The sequence below is a fragment of the Eriocheir sinensis genome, chromosome 14, assembly GCF_024679095.1.
Source record: "Eriocheir sinensis breed Jianghai 21 chromosome 14, ASM2467909v1, whole genome shotgun sequence".
NCBI classification, from domain to species: domain Eukaryota; kingdom Metazoa; phylum Arthropoda; class Malacostraca; order Decapoda; family Varunidae; genus Eriocheir; species Eriocheir sinensis.
In genome coordinates, this window is record NC_066522.1 from 8,451,041 (window position 1) to 8,461,113 (window position 10,073).

Below are 10,073 nucleotides of genomic sequence, written 5' to 3' on the forward strand. Positions count from 1 at the left end.
ATAAGAGCTGTGTGAGTAGAGCCCCCCCACACGTGAGATGCATACTCCATACGAGGGCGGACAAGGCCCCTGTATATGGATAGCAACTGCGCGGGGGAGAAGAACTGGCGGAGACGATACAGAACGCACAACGTCGAGGAAGCTGATTTAGCGAGAGAGGAGATGTGAAGTTTCCAGTTGAGATTTTGAGTTAAGGATAGAACGAGGATGCTTAGTGTTGAAGACGGTGACAGCTGAGTGTTGTCGAAGAATAGGGGATAGGTGTTTGGAAGATTGTGTCGAGTTGATAGGTGGAGAAATTGAGTTTTTGAGGCATTGAAGGACACAAGGTTCCTTCTGCCCCAATCGGAAATGATAGCAAGGTCTGAGGCTAAGCGTTCTGCAGCGTCCAGTCTGGAGTCGTGTACTTCCTGTTGAGAGGGTCTTCTATTGAAAGAAGTTGAATAATGCAGAGTGGAGTCGTCGGCGTATGAGTGGACAGGACAGTTTGTTATGGCAAGAAGATCACTGATGAATAACAGGAAGAGAGTGGGTGATAGGACAGAGCCCTGTGGAACACCACTGTTGATAGGTTTAGGGGAAGAACAGTGACCGTCTACCACCGCAGAGATAGAACGGCCGGAAAGGAAACTGGAGATAAAGGAACAGAGAGAGGGACAGAATCCGAAAGAGGGCAGTTTAGAAAGCAAAGACTTGTGCCAGACTATATCGAAGGCTTTCGATATGTCTAGCGCAACAGAGAAAGTTTCACCGAAACGGCTAAGAGAGGATGACCAAGAGTCAGTTTAGAGAGCAAGAAGATCGCCAGTAGAACGCCCCTTGCGGAACCCATACTGGCGATCAGATAGAAGGTTAGAAGGGAAAGGTGCTTTTGAATCTTCCGGTTAAGGATTGATTCAAAAGCTTTAGATAGACAGGAAAGTAAAGCTATAGGGCGGTAGTCTGAGGGATTGGAACGGTCACCCTTCTTAGGCACAGGCTGTGCAAAGGTATACTTCCAGCAGGAAGGAAAGATACATGTTGATAGGCAGAGACGAAAGAGTTTGACCAGGCAGGGTGTCAGCACAGAAGCACAGTTTTTAAGAATAGGAGGCACTCCATCAGGTCCATAAGCCTTCTGAGAGTTGAGGCCAGAGAAGGCATAGAAAACATCATTTGGAAGAATCTTAATAACAGGCATAAAGGAGTCAGAGGGGGGATGAGTAGGAGAAATATGCCCAGAATCGTCCAGGGTGGAGTTCTTACAGAAAGTTTGAGCGAAGAGTTCAGCTTTAGAGACAGATGAGACGGCAGTGCTGCAGTCAGGGTCAAGGAGAGGAGAGAAAGAGGAAGAAGTGAAATTGGAGGAGATATTTTTGGCTAGATGCCAGAAGTCACGGGAAGAATTAGAAGAAGCAAGGTGTTGACATTTTCAATTAATGAAAGAAGTTTTGGTAAGTCGGAGAATAGATTTGGCACGATTCCGGGTTGAAATGTAAAGATCAAAGTTAGCGGGAGTTCGAAGGCTCTGGAACCTTTTGTGAGCTGCCTCTCTTGCAGACTTTTTATGTTGTACATGATTGACATCATATAAAAGTTTAGTCACTGACATCATATAAAAGTTTAGTCACTGACCGAGTGCTTCCTTGTGTCAACTTTCTCAGCAATCAGGTGTTTACTACAGCTACTTATGCCACGTTGACCCGCCATGACAGTGGGACAAAGCACGAGAGTCTGCACACTTACTGAACGACTCTCGGTATCATCTCATTAAGCCGTCAGGTAAGACGGGTGGGTCCTTGTGTCACCCGTCACGTTTGAAGTATCTACGCTACGTTATGGGCCTGTCACACCTTAACGTTTTAGAGAACGTATGGCTAGCGTATGGAAAACGGTGGCACACGCTCAGCATACGCTTGAATAAGTTATGGGTACGCTGCTCCATCGTTAGGGTACGTTGAAGTACGGTGGCGTACGGTGCCGTACGTCGTCGTACGTATGCCAGCGTGTGGCCAGTACGTTATGCATACGCTGGGGATAAGTTAAAGGCACGTTAGGCGATCGTTATCATTCGTTCTCTGATCGTTCCTCACGCGTTGTATTCATTAGTATAATTAGTATAATTAGTATAATCCTCACGCGCTGAGTACGTTCCCCGATCGTTGTCTTATACGCTCTGCATACATCGACAACTCGCCGAAACGTTCTCTAAAACGTTAAGGTGTGACAGGCCCATTAGGCCGCCGTGAAAGTCGAACGAGGAGAAGCACGCCTGACCAGAGACACGCCAGTCCCCGTCGACAGACCGACTTGGTCGGTTCAACTAACGTCAGCCGATAGAGTCGGTCTGTCGGCACCCTTCTACGGGCCGCCATTGGCAAAGCCCCGTGCTCCCAACCTTAAGGAGGGAGCAGTCTCTGAGGAGGAGCACGCGTGAGTCTGCACACTTATTAACAGTTGTCGGCATTACCCCATTAAGCCGTCACGTAGGGCGCGGGTGGTTCGTATATAGCGTCACCTCGTCACGTATGAAGTATTTCCGTTACGTTGCGCCGCCGAGCGAGTCGAGCGAAGAGAGTCGCGGGAGTTTGCGCACTACTGGTTCCTGGTGTCACCTTATCGCGCAATCAAGTATGAAGCATTCGAGAAGTTGCCGTGCGAAGGAATGGATGGGAGTTTGCGCACTGACTAAACCGACCGTTCCGTGTGTCACCTTTTCATGTGAAGGGATTAATGGGAGCTGTTGTTGTTGTTATTGTTCCTGCTGTTATTGTTGTTGGTTGGGGGGGTCGATCTATACGAGTGGCATTGGCAGGATGGCTTGGGTTTAGAGTAGAGTAGTTCAGGAAAGAAACTTGGTGACGTGGTGAATGGTGATTGTTGTTGTTGTTGTTGTTATAGGTGGGAGGGGGAACGATGAACTATAAGAATGGCCTTAGCAAGACGGTTTGGGTTAAAGTAAATAAGGAAATATACTTGGTGATGTGGGGAATGGTAATTGTTGTTGTCGTTGTTGTTGTTGTTGTCGGTGGTGATGGTGGTGGTAGTGGTAATGATGGTGGTGGTGGTGGTGGTGGTAGCGGTCAAGGTAGCGATGGTGGTGGTGATGATAGTGATTTTGGTGATCGTGTTGGTGTTAATGGGCCCTTCTCCTCCTAATTCTTATTCTCATTCTACAACAACAACAACAACAACAACAACAACAACAACTACTACTACTACTACTACTACTACTACTACTACTACTATTACTACTACTACTACTACTACTACTACTACTACTACTACTACTACTACTACTACTGATAATAATAATAATAATAATAATAATAATAATAATAATAATAATAATAATAATAATAATAATAATAATAATAATAATAATAATAATAATAATAATAATAATAATAATAATAATAATAATAATAATAATAATAATAATAATAATAATAATAATAATAATAATAATAATAATAATAATAATAATAATAATAATAATAATAATAATAATAATAATAATAATAATAATAATAATAATAATAATAATAATAATAATAATAATAATAATAATAATAATAATAATAATAATAATAATAATAATAATAATAATAATAATAATAATAATAATAATAATAATAATAATAATAATAATAATAATAATAATAATAATAATAACATTAATGATAATAATAATAGTAATAATAATAATAATGACAATGATTAGAGTAAACATTATTATAATTTATTGATATTTAATAGAATTATCATTACTATTACTATCATTAGTAGTAGTAGTAGTAGTAGTAGTAGTAGCAGTAGTAGTAGTAGTAGTAGTAGTAGTAGTAGTAGTAGTAGTAGTAGTAGTAGTAGTAGTAGTAGTAGTAGTAGTAGTAGTAGTAGTAGTAGTAGTAGTAGTAGTAGTAGTAGTAGCAGCAGCAGCAGCAGCAGCAGCAGTAGTAGTTGTAGTAGTAGTAACAGTAGTAGTAGCAGTAGTAGTAGCAGTAGTAGTAGTAGTAGTAGTAGTTAAAATGATCTGAGGGAGCAACACAAGGTGACCCAGTAGCCATGGCTATGCACGCCCTGGGCCTATCAGTCCTCCAAAATGAAATCGCGTACGCAAAAACACGGGTGAAACAAGTGGCTCATGCGGATGACCTCTCAGGTGCTGGTAAAATCTCAGACTTAAAAGGGTGGTGGGACATTGTGAACGCCGCCGGCCCTGAGATTGGATACATCCCTAACGCCACCAAGTCTGTCCTTACTGTCAAACCTGAACATTATGACCATGCCGCAGAAACTTTTAAAGGAAGTGGCGTCATTGTGACAAAAGACGGACAACGACACTTAGGTGCAGTGATCGGGACAGGAGTACGTAGGAGACAAAGGGTGAAGGAAATAGAAGCTTTGTCTGCTATTGCCAAGACTGAGCCACACGCTGCCTATTCAGCGTACACCCACGGCATCCAATATCGGTGGACGTTCCCGGCATTAGTCCACTCCTCCGACCACTGGAGAATGCCATCATGAATGTATTCTTGCCGGTGCTGATGAAATCTCATGCTTTGGGGGAGGAGGAGAGGGATATGCTAGCACTTCCTCCAAGACTGGGTGGAATGGGGATCACCAACCCTGAGAAGCTGGCTGATAAGGAGAACCAAAACTCCATCAGCCTTACCAGATCCCTCACCAACAGGATCATCACTTAGGAGGCAGAGGGCGAAATAGACCAAAGTGAAATAAAAGAAATCAAAAGAAGAATCTCAGAAGAAAGACACAAGTGGCCGAAAAGGACGAGCTGATCAGTCTAACACACAACCTGTCCACAGAAATGTGTAGAAAAATCCACACAGCACAGGAGGCAGGCGCCTCTGTCTAACGTCGCTACCAATCAGAGCAAAAGGCTTCAGCCTTAACAAACAAGAATTTGTCGACGCCATTGCTCTGAGATATGGCTGGCCGATTGAGGGGCTGCCTGATCTTTGTGCATGTGGATCACCGAATGATGTCACTCACACCATGACATGTAAGAAGGGAGGCTTCGTCTGTGTTCGACACGATGAGGTGAGGGATCTGACAGCCAGCATGCTCGGGAAGATATGCCAAAACGTCACTATATACCGAGTCGGCATTGCTTCCACTGGACGGCGAACACCTTAGATACTGGACGGCCAATACTTCACATGAGGCACGGGTTGATGTAAGTGCCCGCGGATTCTGGGTGCGCGGACAGCGGGCGTTCATGGACATCCGCATATTCGACCCGATGGCTGCCTGTCACCGTGAGCTGCTCCTGGAAGCCACCCACCACAGAAACGAGCAGGAGAAGACAAGGGCATACGGTGAAAGAATCCAACTTGTGGATCAGGGCAGCTTCATCCCCCTCGTCTTCATCACATCCGGCGGGGTGGGTCCCAGGGCCTGATGCTTCTACGCACGACTCGCGGAACTGATCTCAGAAAAGAAGCACCAGCCAAGGAGCCACGTTGTCGCCTGGATGAGGTGCCGCCTCTCGTTCTCCCTGCTCAGGTCGGCCATCCTATGTCTCAGGGGCACCAGACACTCTGGCCCAAAAGCCACCAACATCTCCAATATGGAATATGAGGCCAAAGTGGTGGAGAGTGACATTAGGGTGGGTCGGGAGTGACATGAGTAGGGAAGGAAAGGGAAATCTAGACGCAATAGATAAAGTGTTATGCATAGATTTAGTGCCAAGTAGTATTAGTAATATGGTTGGGTGCCACAGTCATTAGCGAACAGAGTTAGGGCTAATGACCTCCAAGCTATGAGCCCTTCCATGATTATGTGTAGGGAAAATAAACATGGGTGGAGGTATCATTTATGTAGTTGTAGAAAAAAAGTAGTAGTAGTAGTAGTAGTATCATTAGCAGTAGTAGTAGTAGTAGTAGTAGTAGTAGTAGTAGTAGTAGTAGTAGTAGTAGTAGTAGTAGTAGCCGTAGTAGTAGTCGTAGTAGTAGTAGTAGTAGTAGTAGTAGTAGTAGTAGTAGTAGTAATAGTAGTAGTAGTAGTAGTGGTAGTAGTGGTCGTAGTTGTAGTAGTAGTAGTAGTAGTAGTAGTAGTAGTTATAGCAAAAGTAGTAGCAGCAGCAGTAATAGCAGTACGAGTAGCTGCAGTAGTAGTAGGGCATCATTACCAGCAATACAATTACTGTTACCGTTGCCTCCACTGCCAGCCACGCTCAGCCATACTCTCCTGTCATGTAACAACAGCCGCAACTGCTCGTGTGTGGGGGAGGAGGTGGAAGGAGGAGCTGAAAGGTTGCGTCAATACATCACTACAGGTCCCACTATCTTGAGTGTGTGAAGAAAGGTCAATGTGTCGCACTGGTGTGTAATTCACCTATACTTGTATCTTCCTGGACTGAGCTACAGGTTCATGTATCCCTGGTCTGAAGGCCATAGTTTTTCACTCTTGGGTTACCCACTCGCCTTTGCCGGTGCCAGACAACCCAACCCAAGAGGGAAGGACACAACACCGACTGATATCCGGTGCCCATCCACTGCTGGGAAGGAAGGGGCACGGACGGAATAAGACTGCTTATCTGCCTCTACTCCACAGGGAACCGACCCGCTCCTCCTCCTCCTCCTGCTCCTGAACTGAGCACCCTAACCACTGTTGTAGAGGGATGTTCGAAATACAACGTGTGTGTGTGTGTGTGTGTGTGTGTGTGTGTGTGTGTGTGTGTGTGTGTGTGTGTGAGAGAGAGAGAGAGAGAGAGAGAGAGAGAGAGAGAGAGAGAGAGAGAGAGAGAGAGAGACACAAAAAAATAACAGATACCAAAGATAGATACAAAAAAAAAATTTACGGTATGATTGTTTTAATTTACGACTCTCTCTCTCTCTCTCTCTCTCTCTCTCTCTCTCTCGCTTACCCGATCTAAAGCTCCGTCTCAAAAGTGGATTAACCATTTTCTTATTCTTCAAAACTTTAGTCATCCGCGTCCGTTACCCTTCCTTTCTCTCTCTCTCTCTCTCTCTCTCTCTCTCCCCCTTCACACCATCGATCTATTTTCGCCCTAAACGTTATATTCTAAATGTTGTAGCCTCGTCCTGCCTCTCCCCCTCCTCCCCATCCCCGCTGAGACGCACAATATGAAATTTATCACCTATATAGATTACTTGTCACACTCTCTCTCTCTCTCTCTCTCTCTCTCTCTCTCTCTCTCTCTCTCTCTCTCTCTCTCTCTCTCTCTCTCTCTCTCTCTCTTCCGCATCTTCGCGCGCTCTTCTTTTGTTTTCTTTCCCTCGTTTTTTTCCTTCCCGCTTATCTATTTTTTTTTTTTGTCTTTTTTGCCTCTCCTTCGCTTTTTATTCCCTCATTAATTTTCGTTTTAAAATCTATCTTGATGTCCTTCTTTTGCGGCATTAATCTCTCTCTCTCTCTCTCTCTCTCTCTCTCTCTCTCTCTCTCTCTCTCTCTCTCTCTCTCTCTCTCTCTCTCTCTCTCTCTCTCTCTCTCTCTCTCTCTCTCTCTCTCTTTTCTTTATTTATTTTTACATCTTACATATTGCAATTGAATACATATATGTCGACTCTCTCTCTCTCTCTCTCTCTCTCTCTCTCTCTCTCTCTCTCTCTCTCTCTCTCTCTCTCTCTCTCTCTCTCTCTCTCTCTCTCTCTCTCTCTCTCTCTCTCTCTCTCTCTCTCTCTCTCTCTCTCTCTCTCTGTCTCATTTCTCTTGCCCTTTCAACTTCCTCATCAACTCAGGCGTCTCTCTCTCTCTCTCTCTCTCTCTCTCTCTCTCTCTCTCTCTCTCTCTCTCTCTCTCTCTCTCTCTCTCTCTCTCTCTCTCTCTCTCTCTCTCTCTCTCTCTCTCTCTCTCTCTCTCTCTCTCTCTCTCTCTCTCTCTCTCTCTCTCTCTCTCTCTCTCTCTCTCTCTCTCGATATGTCAGCACCAAGAAGCCTAATGGTCATATTCTTATTAAACATTTCGTCGCCCAAGCTCACATATTTGACAAGTCTTTCGTAGCAGTTTTGAGCATATCTAGGGATAGTTTTATGACCCTTCTGTTAGTTTGATCATCCTCTTGAGCCATGGACCTACAAAAACACTCATTAGAACGCGATTGATCTCCTTTTCGGCCTTTGGAAATAGCTGATGTGAGAGGCGGAAGCGTCTGAGTATACCGACCTATAGGTGTTACGGGATCTGGCAACACTGTCCCCCTAATCATACGAGGATGTAACGTCCGCCTTTGCCACACGCCGCCACCCCACATCAGCGTTAACAAATAATCGTACTTAGCACATATTTACCGGTGTCTGACCCATAATTATTGATAAAAATAAATCAGTAACTAACGGTTTTCAGAACAGCCCTAAATGATTAGTGTTATTTGTGTGGGTACGATAGTTTTGGGTCTGAAAATGATGACTGCATTTCGTCCTTCTCTCTGCCCCCCGAGTGAGAGGTACGGTAAACAGCATTGATGAACACCTGCTCCAGTGGTGAGACCAATGTGAAGTGACGATATGACAAATAGGGACAAAATTGGAGTATTGTTCGTGCACTATAAGCAGCGATGATCATTTTCCACAATATCATGCAATGGAAACTGTAATATGTAATCGCGTTAACTGCACGAAAAGAATGAATATTGAGTTGGTGTTGATACGTGACACTGAAGGGACTGGGGGGTTGGAGGAGTAGGTTGGTTGGATGAATGGAACGGAAAGGTAAGAGGAGAGGGACCATGTAAAAATTAGCTGAGTTTAATGAAACGATGGATGTGATTTTTAATTTAACGTTGCTTCTCTGCTTCACTAACCTATCCATATATTTATTTCATCCTATGTTTCAGTACTCTACAATGATCAATATTCTACATAATGTCTTCTTCGTGTGTCTGTTCATTGCGAAAATAGGCTGAATTATTTTTTTTCTTTATTTTTATATTAAGCTTTTTCTTATATCTTTGAGAATTCTTTTTTACATGAGCAAATTTTCTTACAACACTTCTTTGGAAATTATTTTAAAATTTACTTTACTTCTGAAACATTGAAATCTAAGTTTATCTTTTTTAAATTATTTTCAGTGACTGTCGAAAAGTATATTTAACTGTATCTCTGCCCAGCCCTTCCTACACTCCCTTGCTTCATCCACAGCTCTTGGCCACCACCCCTTACCATTCTCCATCATTCTTTAGAACGGCACCCTAGTAATAGATCAGGAAAATGGACATTTCCTTACGTTCCCTTCTCACTAATGAGTCACGTACGTAAAATAATTCGCATGCATTTTACTCAACACGTGTTTTTTTCTCTCTCCTAACTCAAACTTGAAACGTTCCTGCAACCAAGCTTCACAACACTTTCTACTCCAGCTCACTCATAAACTGTCCAAATCCCTTATGCAGGAGTTAACCAGCATCTTCAGTCTTTCATCCCTTTCGCTGGTAAACTTTGGAACAGCCTTCATTCATCTGTATTTCCTACTAACTACGACTTAGAAAATACCTTCAAGAGGGGAGCATCAAGACACCTCTCTAGCCGATTCTTAATTATTAATTTGGATATTCTTATACTTTACGCTTTTGAGGAGCAGCAACATTGCTGGTCAAATTAATAATTTACACACACACACACACACACACACACACACACACACACACACACACACACACACACACACACAGACATAAAGCATCGCTCGACACTCTCGTTTGTTTTTATCCCTCACACACTGTTCGTCGAAAGGGACAGACACATGAGTACGCGCGGGCACACGACGGGCACGCGATACATCTAACTATCCTCAATAATCACTACAAAGGCTCCCCCACCATCACCACCATGTCCCTGTGTTCCTTATGTACCTCGTGACGGAACGTTTGTGTCACGCAGGCTAACTCCAAGGGCCCTGAACCACCGGCCAACACAAACAAGGTATGCTAATGGGCCTTCGTCTGCATCACGCGACGCGGCGGCGGTGGGACGGGACACGTTCGCTCGGCGCCCATGTGTGCCTCTTAGTGTCGAGGGATGGCCATCGTCGGGTGTTCCTGCATGTTCACTAGAGAAAAATGTGTTCAAATCGGCTCGTAATTTAACGCCTACGTCACTTCAGTCTTATCTATA

The 10,073-nt window shown here is 44.0% G+C and overlaps 1 protein-coding gene across 1 annotated transcript in view; it reads right to left on the reverse strand.

Annotated features, from left to right (window-relative positions):
• The window catches only part of LOC126998413 (beta-1,4-glucuronyltransferase 1-like), a 128,398-nt gene that overhangs the window by 116,463 nt on the left and 1,862 nt on the right, over positions 1–10,073 (reverse strand). The window lies entirely within an intron of this gene.